The following is a 14,638-nucleotide window of genomic DNA, read 5'->3' as shown; positions in this document are numbered from 1 at the left end:
GCTCTTAACCACTGAGCCATCTCTCCGGCCCCTCCCAAGTACTTTTTTAGAGTGTGTGGTGTGTGTGGTCAAAGAACAATTTGAGGGAGTCAGTTCCCTTCTCCCACCATACTGGTCCAGGGATGGAACCCAGGTCATCAGGCTTGGCAACAGGTACCTTTCCTTGCTGAGCCCACCATTTGCTTTCTGATAAAAAAAAAAAATGGGTGATGGAAGTGTTGTTCCCCTGGGTATGGTGGCACCTGCCTGGAATCCCAGTGCTTGGAAAAGCTGGAGCAGGAGGATTTCCATGAGCTCGAGGACAGCTTGGGCTACATAGTGAATTCGGGCCTGCCGTGGCTACATGGCTCCCCCCCCCCCAAAAAAAAACTAAAACATTTCCACCCCAGAAAATAATAAACAAAATGGTATATGGGAGCTGGGAACTGAACTTCAGTCCCCTGGAAGAGCAGGGCTCTCTCTCTCTCTCTCTCTCTCTCTCTCTCTCTCTCTCTCTCTCTTTCAATCTCTCTCTCTCTCTCTCTCTCTCTCTGTTTTCTTTATTAATGCTAGGTTAATTAATTTAATTTTTTTTTTTTTTTACAATTCCAAGTTCCCCCCCTCCCTCCCTCCTCTCCTCCCTCTCCTCCTGCCTTCTCCCAGCCTCTTCCCCCATCTGCTTCTCAGGGTAAGGCCTCCCCTGAGAAGTCAACTAAGTCTGTTGCAGGGAGTGCTAAGCCACCTCTGCTGCTGCTGATGTCTAGTGCTCTTGCCAGGACCAGAGTCCAGCTCCCAGCTCTCACATAGGGCTGATTACGACCGCCAGAAACTCTAGCTCCAGGGTAACTGATGCTTTCTCTGGCTTCTTGTAGCGTTTGCCCTCATGTACATCATCAGTCCCACTAATAATGAAACCTTGAAATTCCGAGGTAGGGACTCACTGTGAATCCCAAGCTGGCTTGGAATTCTTGATCCTCCTGCCTCAGCCTTTGCAGAGCTAGCTGCCTTACAAGCTTTCAACCTTTGTCCTTCCATTCTCCTGTGGGTGATTTTTATTACATCCTACCCGGCTCGAGTGATTCCATAGGAGAAGTTATAAATACCACATTTATTTGGATATATATCATGTTTTCCATGAATTCCAAGAATTGTTTTCCACCAGAGTCCAAGATAGTTTGTTTTGTAGATGTGAATATTGACGTGTGGGTGTAGAAGATAGTCTGCTCAGAGGATATTCTAATGTGGGGTCGGCTATGTGATTCAAAGTTTGAGCATATTTTTTTGTTGTTGTTTGAGACAGGGCACTTGCGGCATCCGCATGGATGCAATAAGAGACTTGCTTTGAATTCAACCAACTCCAGTTCTATGCCTCTTTAAGAACGCCTACAAACTAGCGTGGTGTGGTGGCTCAGCACTCAGTGGCAAAGGCAGGTGGATCTCTGAGTTTGAGGCCAGCATGGTCTACAAAGCGACTTCCAGGGTTATTCAGAGAAACTATGTCTCAAAAAAGCCAAAAAAATTAATTAGTTAATTACAATAGTCTAGGACAGTAGTTCTCAGTTTTTCTAATGCTGCTGCCCTTTAACAGTTCCTCATGTTGTGGTGAAAGCCCCCCCACCACCACCACCATAAAACTATTTTCGTTGCTACTTCGTACCTGTAACTTTGCTACTGTTATGAATCGTAGTGTAAACAGATGTGTTTTCGGTGTCTTAGGCAACCCTTGTGACCCACAGGTTGAGAACCGCTCGCTGGTCTAGGACCAAGGAAAGCAAAAAAAGAGTAAAACGAGATCAAAGCGTATGTAAATAAGGCCCTTGGACTGCCGGGAAATAATCACTTTGGGCCTTCGGGGAAAGCCAACGTTGGCAGACTACTGCGCGTGCGTAACCCTCTCCCACCGCCTCCTGAACGAGACTCGAAAAAGAAAACACTAAAACCCCCACGACGGGCGTTGCTTAAGATGTACGCAGGCGCGCTGCTGTGAGCCCGCCTCCTCCTCGTCCCTGCGCTTGCGGTCTGATGTTTTCTGAGGCCAGGCCCTCGGTCTTCTTACGTCAGTTCCTGTTTGTGGCTGGAAAAGGCGGTATTTCCGGCCAGCGGGTGGGAGGGGGCGGTGAGCGGGGGCAGGGGGGAGGGGGCGGGGGGGCCGTGCCGCGCGAGCCGTTGGGCCTGACTCTGAGAAGGCGTCGCCGCCGCCGCTGCCGCCGTTGCTGCCGCCAGCTAATATTAGGAGCGGGAGCGAGCACAGCGTGGCGATGGGCGGGGGTAGAGCCCCGCCGGAGAGGCTGGGCGGCCGCCGGTGACAGGTGAGTGCGCCAGCGCGTGTCCCCAAGTGCCCTCCCCTCCGCGATGGTCGCGTCCTGGCCCCCCGCGGGGCCGCGCTGGGCCGTACCACCGGTGCCCGCCGGGCGGGGACCACGGACCTGGAGGCTCCCCCCCCCTTCCGGAACTGAGTGGGGGCGGCTGCTCCGGGGCTCAGGGATCGGCCCGGAGGGACGGGGGTGTGGGCGGCGGTCTGTACCACTGCGGCGGCGGGGGGAGCTCGCTCAGTGTGCACGGGCCGGGGGCTGTCGGGGAGACAGATCCCGCTGTACCGTGCCGGCCATCCAGCTTTGAGGCGGCACACCATGTCAAGTGTAGAGGGTTGTGCCGCTGGGGTGGTTTGGGAGCCGTTCCTGTAGTGCACTTAGAGGGATGGGAGCTTCTGGAGAGGAGTCTTTACAGGGGTGGCCGCGATGGGGCCGTCAGGGTGGTACCACGTAGGCAGGCGAGAGCCGCCTTTAGTATCAAGAGGAGAGCAGGGTCGGAATGAGTATCATATCACTGGGTGCTGGGAGGCCTGGATGAGTGTTAGGGGGCGTACTTTTGGGGGTGTGATGCCGAGTGGGCGATGAGTGCATTCTGCTTCCTGTAATGTGCAGGGGGTGGGCGTTTACACACAGCTCTGGCTTTATTGGACTTCTTAATGACTTGAGGAGAACGGGATCGTAACTTGGGTGCCCTTTATCACGGGGCTGTCCGCTTTCCACGCCAGAACCCCTCCCAGATTATTTCTCTTTAAGGTGTGTGGGACATCCTTTGGCAAATTCTTTCCTTCCGGGGGTGGAGATGTGTCTTAGAAGTCACTGAAGTTTTCTGATCTGGCTCCCTATTAGGAAAGGGAGGGGCTGTCGGGCTTGGATTTAAGGAGCTGTATCTCTGGACCTGCTTGTCACCTTTTGGGAGGAAGGTGTGTTTTGAGGGACAGCTCTTCTACATAGCAAGGTGACTGGGGGACGACTTGATTCTCAGAATTTGGGAACCCTATTTCTCTCATTTGGAGACCTTTTGGGTTCTGGTGACAGACCTCTGCTGAAAGAATACGGGGTTCAGAGAAGCAGTTTAGAGTTCAGGTACTGCCTGCTGTTGTGGGCATGGATGTTAAGGGGCCTATATCAGCCCAGACCACAAAAGTTTCTCCATCTCTGGCCACGTGGCTGCTTGTGCCTCCCTGTTACCAGCTCAACCTCAGGTCTTGTTTACGCTCCTACTAGTTGAGTGATAACAGTTGGTCTGGTGAGCTTTGTTTTCCCAGCTGTTCCTTTCTGCAGGGGCCCGAGGGGACTTTGAGGGCAGAGCACTTCACCCAGCTTGGTCTCTCCTAGGGAGGAAGGCCACTTTATGTTGCTTGGTGTTGTTAGGTCCACCACAGATCTAGGTTTTCATTGTGTTCCCTATGCAGGGAACCCCAGAAGTGTGTGGTCAGTGTCCCTGTTCCTTAGGTCAGCCTGTGACCTTGGCTTGCCCTGTAACCTTTGCCTTAGGTCTAGATTTCTTGGAGGACTGGCTGCAGTCCCTGATTGACCTAGCTGGCCAGGCTGCTGGTATGATCCAGGGAGCAGACAGAAGCCATTGCTCTCTAGCATCGGTGTCTATGCTGACTGGCTCCCATGTGTCCTGGTTTCCAGAGAGGCAGCGGCTACCCTCTAGGGTTTTTCTCTACTAGGGATGTGCTTATCTGGCCCCTCTCCTGGTAGCATTAGAAGCTTTGCCTAGTAGAGTTAACAGGAGCAGTAAAAGTAATGAGCATGAAATTGATGGCTGACCTTCACTCAGGGCATTCAGCAAGCCACACTGCGGGATGCCTGGTATCCTAGAGTAGCAGACCCTGTTGTCATGCTCTCCTTTTTAACTGAGGAAACTGAGGCACAGGGGCCCACCGTTTCTAGATAGTAAGTAGCATGTGTTCTTGAGTATTCCCATCATGCTAGCTATGTGATAGGCCTTTTGTACACAGCTTCATTAAGTCTCAAAACATAACTACAGTTGTGTCTATAGAGACCTAAGAGTGAGTTAGGAATGTTATATCCTTGTCGCAGGGAAGGCAACTGAGGCACTGAGCTATGGTGGCCTTTGTTTGTGACTACCCACTGTGCCCAGCCTTGGTCTTGAGGTTTTATATAGTGTTTTTTTTTTGTTTTTTGTTTTTTGTTTTTTTTTCCCAGAGTCAGAAATTGAGGCCTGAAGGAAAAGGTGCTTGCTTCCAGGTCTTCTCAGAGCCCTTGGAGGCCAGGCTGGGATTCAGATAGACACAGATTACTTGGGCTCTCGTACTATATCCTATTTGCTCAAGAGGTCCCACGCTGGAGTGGGTCTCTGCCCTCTTGGCTCTTCTCCTGGGAAGCTGCTTTCTCCCCTAGCTGGGGTGCTCTGAATGGTCAGCATTTCTGGACTTGCTGGAGGAACCTGGGGACAGTGCTGAGTTAGGCTTCTTTTAACCCTGGGCACATGTGTGCTGGGACAGTAGGAGCTGGCAGAAGAGCCATGAGGGGAGGTGGTGACAGCTGCTGTGGACCCTCCTGCTACGTTAGACGCAGGAGGAGGATCTCTTCTGGCTGTGTGATGGGGCTACCGTGTTCACCTCATGCAGTGGGCTCCAGAAAGCACCCGCCTCCAGTTCCTGTAAGGAGGCAGGGTTAATTGATAGAAAACTTCTCCCATAGTGCCAACCATGGTAGTCTCTGTGCACACTTAGAACCTGTCAGGGGACTGAGGCTCCTGCCTCATTCATCCCCTACTTCTGATTCCATCAGGTGTCTAGAGATTCAGCTCTGTCCAGTCTCCACCCAGACATTCAGTGTCGTGGTTCTCAACTTCTGTAAAGAATTGTGTGAGGGGCCAGGCAGTCGTGGCGCACACCTTTAATCCCAGCACTCGGGAGGCAGAGACAGGCAGATCTCTGTAAGTTCGAGACCAGCCTGGTCTACAAGAGCTAGTTCCAGGACAGGCTCCAAAGCCACAGAGAAACTCTGTCTCGAAAAACCAAAAAAAAAAAAAAAAAAAAAAAAAGAATTGTATTAGGCTGGCAAGATGGCTCAGTGGGTAAGGGCGCTTTCTGTGCAGGCCTTGCAATCTGAGTTCAATCCTCAGAGCCTGCATAAAGGTACAAGGTGAGAACCAGCTCCACAGAGTTGCTATCTGTCCTTCACAAGCACGTCACAGCATGCCCCCTCCCCCCCAATTGTGCACACATACATACACAGTAATAAATCCAGTTTTCAAAAAGGCTGTGGTGTACTTCTGAGCACAGGTGCTGGTTGTGTGGCTTTGAGTGGGTGCTTCAGCCTTCTCGACGCCCCTCCTTATGTGAGCCAGGGAGGATACTGCTAGCTTTTCTGTGTAGACAGTGATGGCCAGGTGGCCTAACAAATTATACTTGATGTTACTGCTGCTAGGACTCAGGGCCCTAGCCAGTTTGTAGAAGCTTGTCAGAGGGTATCAGGAAGGTAGGGCAGATGCTGAGATGCACTGGCATATAGTCAAGTAAGCCCCTTGCCTCTGCTCATGTAGTTACTGCCTTCCATGGCACAGATTCTGGATCCTTTCCAGAGTTCCAGGTTGGGTGCTTACCTTTGTGTGCTTTTACTTATTCCCTACCACAGCCCTGGTATGGTGGGAAGGGCGGGAGCGGGCAGGGTTTTGCATAGGTACTGCAAAACCTATACTGGGGTACTGGCAGAATCCCTATTCTGTCGGATGTGGTGCTGCACAGGATGCAGAGGTTGATGGGTTTCTAAGTTCTAGGACAGCCTGATCTACATATTAGGTTCCAGGCTAGCCGGGGCTACATTGAAAGTTTCCATCTACAAAACAGAAGACCTTTGTGAAGGAGACTGACAGGGTAAGCGGGAGTGGAGTAGCTGCTAGGTGGTCAATTTGGATGAGGTGGTGGGAGCCATCTGGAACTTCTTTAGATGTAATAGCAGGGATGGGCTCTGATCTAGGTAAGGTGGGACAAGCATGTGGGTGGGAGGCCGACAGTCTGGGAGCAGCAGGGAGACCACGGGGTGGAGGTGTGGTGGGAGGATGAGCTTGGTGAGGTTAGGGACGCACCACAGGGAAAGAGGCCTAGAGGCCTGCATGAGTGGGTGAGCGCTGCTTCCTCAGCCTGGGAAGGAATTTGGAGTCTATGAGGATTTACTTAGTTGGTGGTGACTTTGGCCTTGGAGTTTTTCAAGCTTCTGCCTGGGGCTAGGTACTGTTTCACAGGCCTCCCACTTCCCCCTTGAGAGAATAGCTGCCTCACAACTGCTTCAGTGGACCCGCTGGTTGCCTCCCTTTCCTGTGGTTTCACACGATGTTCCCCAGGGTCATGGCTGTTACATTTAGGGATTGAGGTGGGAACTCAATGGGCTGACTTGTCTAAGCATCTCTAGCCTAGCCAGCTTCTGTTGCTAAGTAACAGTGTGAATGACTGTCACACCAACAGGAAGGGTCCTTGTCATAGTCTGCCCGCTGCTTCTCCACTTGCCCCCAAAGTTGGAAGGAACAGGTCTTGGACCTCACCTTCTATAGTAAACACAGGGACGGCTGACAGTGTCACCGCATAGCAGGTTAGGGTTGGTGTTATGAGCGCAAGATAAATGGAGGCCAGGGAAAGGAGAGTGTGATACTATTTGGTCTAAATTAGGTGGTCAAGGGGGCCTTCCTTAATAAGATTGACTTGTGGCCTCAGCCTAGAGTATCATGATGGAGTCACGACAGGCCCTGGGTGAAAACCTTAAGGATGGAAGGAATTGGCTCTGGCTGTCTCTTAATGGTCCTGAAAGTCCTTGTACCTGTGTTAGGTCCTCAAGTGGAAGAGAATCAGGTGCTGTGTTTGTATGGTTTGGCTCCAGGATTCCCTTAGCATAAAGGTGCTTAGTGGCCCTATGAGGGTGTCTTCTAGTCTAGCTCATGAGCCTCATTCCTAAGGCTTGGTGCGCTTTCCAAGGCTTGATCTGGAGAGAACGGAGTGGAACTCTTGGGGAATCTATGCAGACCCCAGCGATTAGGGATGGGAAGAAGCGTCTTCTGTGGTCAGTCTCAGTCAGGCCTCTGGAGAACCTACAACCACCCTTCTGTGGGCCTCTTTAGCTTCCTGGAACTCTGCAGAAGGCCCTCCGCCACCAGGCCTCTGGGCTGCATGGTAGGGTGGTTCCGTGGCAGATGCTCTGGACAGCCAGCCAAGCAACGAGAGGCCCAGCTGGGGGAGACAGCCAAGGAGCAAGACCAAGAGGGAGGGAGGACTGCAGGGTGGGATCTCAGCCTGCTCCTTTGGGGCAGGACCCACTGCCAGCTCAGCACCCACAGCAGGGCCTGGGCTCTGGGTGGGCAGTGCAAGGAAAGGCTCCGTGCCAGAGGTTCCTTCGGCAGGCTCCTGGAGCCCAGCTGCCCTGGCCGGGAAGCTCAGCTACAGATGTTTCTGAGGGTGAGGTCAGAAATCCAAGCCGTTCTCCATTTGCCACCTCGATGGCCTTCCTGGATGTGGTGGGGCTGCTGCCACTGCTGCTCTCTGCCCGGTCCTATCCTTGGGCTCCTCATTTTCTGCTAGTGATTGGGCGTGGGTGGCTAATAGAGAGCCCCCCATTTAGTATTTTAAGGTTGCACCTGGGTTCGTTCTCTGAGGTGCAGTTTGTTCAACTAAACGTGGAAATGTTCCTGCACAATCCTGGGAGCTTTCAGGAAGCTGATGTATAAGAAAGCACAGCCTGCTGAGAAGGTGCTTGACTGACTGAGCTGCTGGCTGCTGTGGTTCGTGGCATCTGAGAACTTAGAAGGCCTCTGGGGTGGGCAGCCTGTGCTTTTGGACTGGAGGAGTGGGCTCAGAGTTTTGGAAGTTTTGGGATCATAGGGCCTGATGAACTATGATGCCGATACACTGAGTTCCTGTGTGTGCCCTGTGCATTAGCACTGTGCCCATGCATAGCATCCTGGGGCATGGGAAGGGCTCTTGATTCCAATTAGTAGATGAGACACTGAGGCACACAACCATATGTAGCATGTTTGGCTTATTTTGGTTGTGTGTGGTGTAGTCACTTGAGTTTTTTGGGTGAGTGTGCCCATGTCGGGTCTTCTGTAATTTGCTGCCTTATTGCCTTCAGACAAGATCTCTCACAGAACCCGGAGCCTGTTCATGTAGGCTGGTCAGTGAGCTCCAGGAAGTCTCTTGTCTCTACCTCCTCCCACCCCCGTGCTGGTGTTAAAGTTTTATGTATGTGAGTGTTTTGCCTGTATATATGTCTGTGTACTATATATGTGCCTAGTGCTTTTGGAGGCTAGAAAAAGGGTGAGATCACTTGGAACTGGAGTGACAGATGGTTGTAGCCTGCTGTGAGTGAGTGTGTGTGCACAGCATGCATATGTGTGTTTGAGACAGCCGAGGTCTGCAGGCTGTCAGAGATGATGAGCACTGGCCTGGGCATGGGAGGGAGCAATGTGAGAAGGGTCATGGCTCTGTCTCTTGGGAGCAAAGACAGACAGTTGTAGGCTTATGGGTCTGATGGCAGCAGTCTGGTTCCTTCGATTGTATGTATCTTAGCTATTGGGTACTCTAAATACTTCCCACCTTTACTACTTTTTTTTTAATTTATTTATTATGCATACAATATTTTGTCCCTGTGTATGTCTTCAGGCCAGAAGAGGGCACCAGACCTCATGACAGATGGTTGTGAGCCACCATGTGGTTGCCAGGAATTGAACTCAGGCCCTTTGGAAGAACAGGCAATGCTCTTAACCACTGAGCCATCTCTCCAGCCCCCTCTTTACTTCTTTTCTATCAGCTGTGGTTCCTATGGGCCTGTGGAAAGGAAGGCTGTGGTACAGCCTGTTTGAGTACCTGTGCTGCTACACTCGAGGCAGAATGGACCATGCGCAGCCCTTCACCATGCCTGTTTCAGGCCCACAGGTCTCCATCTCTTTCCCAGGGAGAACCAAAGCCTTCAGAGATGCCAGGCCTGGCTCAGTGGTTTTGTTTTTTTGTTTTTGTTTTTTCTCAGCGCAGAGCCTCAGGTCCTGCAAGGAATGCTCTTCTCCCAGCTTTCCATGTGGCTTGCCTGGTTCACATTTTTGCTCAGATGCTACCATTTCCATGGGTCTTCCTGTGTCCTCTCTTTGGTCTTCTGTACACTGCCTTTCTCCTTGATACTGGACACTTGGAATATGCTGTATAATTTTTCTTACTTATTTTGCTCTCTCCTCCCATAGCAGGGGTTCTGGTCACAGATGCATCCTGGGTGCCAGTGTTGGCACAGCGGACACCTTATTTAGGGATCTGGTGAATGTTGAGTATTTGGTTTTACCTTTCCTTAGGGGTCTAGAACACAAAATCTGTGGTTCCAGTTGCTATCCCTCCTGGGATAAATTAAAGTTCTAGTGTTGGCCCTGTGATGAGTAGGGCTTAGAGTTGGGAACAGTGGGGACCTGGGCAGGCTCTGTCTGCCGCGCGCACCGCCTATCTGTGCTCTATGCGCTACCATACAGTTCGTGAGCTTCCGAGATTTGGGCAAGGGGCTGGAGGTTGAAACGCAAAGACTCACAGAGACATGGACCTCTAGTCACTGGTAAGAAGCCCCTCTATTCAATAGCACCATGGAGTCTTATATACCCCACAGTCAAGTGGGCCAACAGGTGAAAACCTTATCCTCTGATCCTCAAGGCCAAGGCAACACTTGCTCGTGAAGCAGAGCTGGTAAACAACTTTGACACAGCCTTTAGTAACTCAAATCAGAGGAAAGTAAAGATCTCTAGCAGGGAAGAGCAGCTGGAGGCCAGGACTCCAAATGGTCCCAACATCTGTCCCTGCCTCATGCAGCTCCTGGGTCAGCAGAGGAGGCGATATTGCCAGAGGCTACTAGAGTTGCATTTTGTGAGGGAGAGGCAGGCTGAGCTATGCCTGTCAGTGCCCTCGTCCTGGATATGCGTTCAGAGCAAGTTTCCATGAAGAATGGAGGCTTGGGCTAAGAGAGTATGGCGAACAGCATCCTGGCTAGAGGAAAGAGCATGTGCAAAGGCCTGGGTGAGAGCAGATGCTTCAGGAGACCCAGAGAAGTTGGTCTGTGAGGCTGCAGTTCAGAGGGCGGGCTGAGGCAGGTGGTCTTCACAGCCTCTGTAGGGGCCTGGTGTGTTCCATGTGTGCCTGGAAGTGGCCCCATGAACTGTCTGCTGTGTTTGGAGAAGCCCACTGAGTGCAGCTGGTGTTCTTGGTTTGTTTGGGGACCATGGCTAGGCAGACCAGAATACTTGACATGATTTCTGGGGGTGCAGTGAGGGGAAGGTGTGTGTGTTGGGGGAGGTGGTGGAAAAGATGAGGAAATCTGTTCTGGGCTTATTCTTGTCCCAGTCTCTGGCAGCTGCCCACACCTTCATCCTGCCTTCAATCCTACCTACTTCGGGAGACAGATGGGGTGGGTGAGGGATGTGTGACGAAGAAGAAAGTTAAGTCTTTTAAATGCCACCATCTCACCAAGGAGGTGGAGTAGGTAAAAATTTCCACGGTCAGAAATACCCAGTGTCTCTGCCCACTAGAGGGAATAATAGTAACAGCTGACTCCTGCAGCTGCCGCTTTGGGAAGTGTTGAGTTTGCATCCTGAGGCCTACTGAGTCCCACACCTGGAACTGTGGGCGCAGTTCTTCTGACTCCTTTTTCTGTGCGTGTGACACTTAAGCACCTGCCTCTTCAGGCTCTGAAGCTCAGGACAGGAGATCTGTACTGAGCCTACATCTACTTTTCTAAAATGCCTTCATTAAATTAAGATGTCCAGGCCAGTCTTAAAAATACACAAAAACACTGTGTATAGCCGTCTTTCTCTCCCTCTTCCTTTCTTTCTTGTGCCATATGCTGGGCAAGCATGCTACCACTGAGCCATTGCCCTTAACCCTCCTGGTAGCTGTTATTTTGAGACTGGGTCTCACTAAGTCCAGGACAGGCCTTGAACTCCCTGTAGGACAGGAGACCCTGCGCTTGTGATCCTCTGGCTTCAGCATCATGTGTATCTGGGATTATAAGCCTGTGTCACCAAACCTGGCTTTGGCACAGTATTTCTGGGTGGTTGTTGTTGTTGTTATTATTGTTATTGTGGTATGTGTGTGTGCATGCATGCATGTCCCATGCTGTGCACGTGGAATTCAAAAGACACCTTGTAGGAGTTGGGTTTCTCTACCATGTGGGTCCTGGGAACAGAACCCAGGTTGTCTAGCTTGGTATAAGTGCCTTCACCTACTAAACTGTCTTAACCAAAAAATTAGTACCCTTGTGGTACCCACCCACAAGAGGGTGAATAGACAAACTAGGGAAAGTGTCCAAATACAAAGGGCCACAGTGCTAAAACACAGGAGACAAAGTACAGGAGACCCAGAAAAAGAAACCAAACACGAAGTAACTGGCGAGGCAGGCTGACTCCGCTTGCTGGTTAGGGACCCCTCTCTCCTGTGCAACTGCAGTGAGGTCAGGGAAGGACTGTGAAGGCGCAGGAGTGGCTGCACTGAGGAGGACCAGAATGGGAGGACACATGTGAGCCTGTAGTGCTCCCTTGTGAGCCCACGGTCCTGCTTTACCTTTGTGCTTTTACTGCATTTGGGAAAGTGACTTTCTCTGCATTCTATCACAGAAAATTGCCATATAGAAGAACTCCAGTTTGGGAGTTGAGATGGAGTGGAAGAGCCCAGCCTGGCTCTCTGAGCTGCCAAAGCAGGAGTTTTCCATGTCCCCAGAAAGTGCTTGCTTCAGCTTCCCCTCTAGGAACATGGTAAGGGGGACCCCAAACCTAGGACCCAGGTTTCATTCCCAGCTCTGCTGTAGCTTGGCCGTAGCAGTGAGGTCACATGTATGGTCAGCTCTGGGCAGCAGAGAGGTGATTAGAGATGGTTCCCAAGGGGATCTGGCTACAACCGGTGAGATTTATTCTGTTTTAGAGTCAAGCACGGTCACATATACACACCTATAATCCCAGCATCTAGAAGGCTAAGGCAGAACTACCCCCAAGGTTTGGGGCCAGTCTGACTGCTACACAGTGAGTTGGAGTTCAGCCTGGGCTATGGTATAAGACCCACTTTCAAACATGCAACAAAATGTTGCAGAGTACATAGGTGCCATAGACTAATTTTATATATCAAACACTCAGCAGCATTCTTTTAAGTTGTCTTTGAGAGCTAGACATGTGGTTCAGTTAGTATAATAGTGGGGCCTGAACCCAATCCCCAGACCTATGGAAAAACCCAGAGTTGGCCGCTAGAGACAGGCAGATCCTTGGGGCTCACTGTGCTCAGTGATCTAGACCAATGAGAAACTGTCTCAAGAGAAAGGTAGACAGTGCCTGAAGATTGTACTCAAGATTGTCCTCTGACATTTACATACAATATGCATATATGCCTGCCCACAACCACACACATGAATGTGCACATACCAAATTGTCTTTAAGACATTGTATTTCCATCTGTCTAGCTCAAGTACTATCCTCAATGGTATTCACACAGAGGTCCCCTTAGAAGCCAAATACTCAGCTCTGGGTTCAGATATGAGAGGTAATTAATACATGACACCAAGGACCCGAACTGGCAGTTCATGCGCAGAGGAGCAGAATAGGGTCCACCTTGTCCTAGCTGGGGAGCCTGAGGCTTAGCAGGGTGTGAGACCTACATAGATCCCAGCACTCTGTCTACCTTTCTCCACCACTCTGAGACGTGTCATCACTGAAGCCAGAGCCCTTCCACCTACAGCCTAGCCCTCCTGTGAGGCCTGCACCGTCTCCCTTAGGCCCTCCATTCCGGTGATGCTTGGCTTCTTGACAACAGCTGTTCCTTAAGGGAAGGGAAGCCACAGGGCACACGCTAGGCTCTGTTCACGCCCCTTTGAGAAGTTCTAGACCCTTACCTCAGCGTGGGAAAGTAGAGACTCTCTCCTGTCCTAGTTATCATTGGCTCCCCACAGCCTTGCTATGGCGGGTGCATGGCGGGTGCTTGATTAAAATCTGGATTTGCTGTAATTCCACAGACCTGTAATCCCAGAACTCAAAAGGCAGAGCCAAGTGGATTGCAAATTCAAATTCTTTTGGGCTATAGAATAAGTTTTAGGCCAGTGTGGGTAATTTGAGACTATGCCTTTAAGAGTCAGAAAGAGGTTTCGGAGGTATGGCCCATTGGTCGAGTGTTTGCCTAGAATGTACAAGACCCTGGGTTGAATCCCCATTTCTGGAAGGAAAAAAAAAAATCCATGAAGTGAACATATAGAGCAAAGCCTAGAAACAGCTCAATTCCCTTTGCAGCTGGCTGTGGCTTCTTATTCCCTCTGGGGCGGTTTCCCTGCTAGACTCACAGATGGGCTCTGAGAAGCAGAACCACAAGGATCTGCACTAACCAGTGCTATTTATTGGTTGGACGCAGAGTCCTGCTGAGGCAGTGGCAGTGAAAGCCCCGTTCCATTTTGTCTCAAAGCCTGTCACCTACCACTGATCCAGGCCCTTGCCTCCTAGAAGAGGAACTGCTCAGAAAGCAAATCCAAAGACCATACCTGTCGTTGACAGGCAGTATTTGCTTGTGCCAATTCAGGACCAGGGGAACCTATTTCTCAGTAACTCCTGTCCACTGTCAGCTGGTCCACTGTTACAAGATCATTTTGATAAAAGTTGATGATATAGAAAATGTCCATGTGCTCAAAGGAACATCTGCAAAATACTGCAGTAGGGGTGCTCTCTGGGAAACCACTAGGTTAGCCATATATTATTTTTTTTTTTTTTTTTTTCATTTAAAGAACTGCTTGGCCCATACTCTAGCCCTTATAGGCTAATTCTCGCACCTGGTCTAGCCCATTTCTAATAATGCGTGTAAGCACCCCGAGGTGCGCTTACCGGAAAGATTCTAGCCTAAGTCCATCGTGGGTTGCAGCTGCCTGGGAGAGCTGAGCATGGCATCTCTGCTCCAGCAGAGCTGTCGGGTCTCTCCGGGAGCAGAGCAGAGTCTGACCTCACTTCCTCTTCCGCCCAGAATTCTATTCTGTTTCCTCCTCCCATCTATGCTCTAAGCTAAGGGCCAGCCAAGCAGTTTCTTTTATTGCTCAGCCAATGAAATCAACAGATTGATATATGACACTCCCACATCACTTCCCCTTTTTCTGTTTAAACAAAGAAAGAAGGCTTTAACTTAATATAGCAAAATTACATATAACAAAACAGTTATCAAGTAACAATTACAATAATCTATAGCATAACTAAAGAAAACTATAACTATAGCTAACTATTCTTAACTCCATCAAAGAGTCCAGAAAGATACAATATTACCTAAACAAATAAGAAATAAGCAAACTCTCAAACTCTAGAAATGACAGAGACATCTCACTGCCTGGACAGTCACCCAAAGTTCCTC

General features: G+C 50.5%; 1 protein-coding gene across 1 annotated transcript in view; it reads left to right on the top strand.

The window, feature by feature from the left end:
• Nucleotides 1-2,108: 2,108 nt before the first annotated feature.
• The window catches only part of Akt2 (AKT serine/threonine kinase 2), a 51,756-nt gene continuing 39,226 nt past the window's right edge, over nucleotides 2,109-14,638 (top strand). The window contains exon 1 of the mRNA XM_050129016.1: nucleotides 2,109-2,288. The gene's annotated coding sequence lies outside the window, so the exon portion shown is untranslated. The remainder of the gene's footprint in view (nucleotides 2,289-14,638) is intronic.

Source organism: Alexandromys fortis, unplaced genomic scaffold (genome assembly GCF_014885135.2).
Source record: "Alexandromys fortis isolate MF-2015 unplaced genomic scaffold, M_Fortis_MF-2015_v1.1 scaffold_293, whole genome shotgun sequence".
NCBI lineage: Eukaryota > Metazoa > Chordata > Mammalia > Rodentia > Cricetidae > Alexandromys > Alexandromys fortis.
The sequence above is the reverse complement of the archived record's forward strand: the minus strand, read 5'-3'. Positions and strand labels throughout refer to the sequence as shown.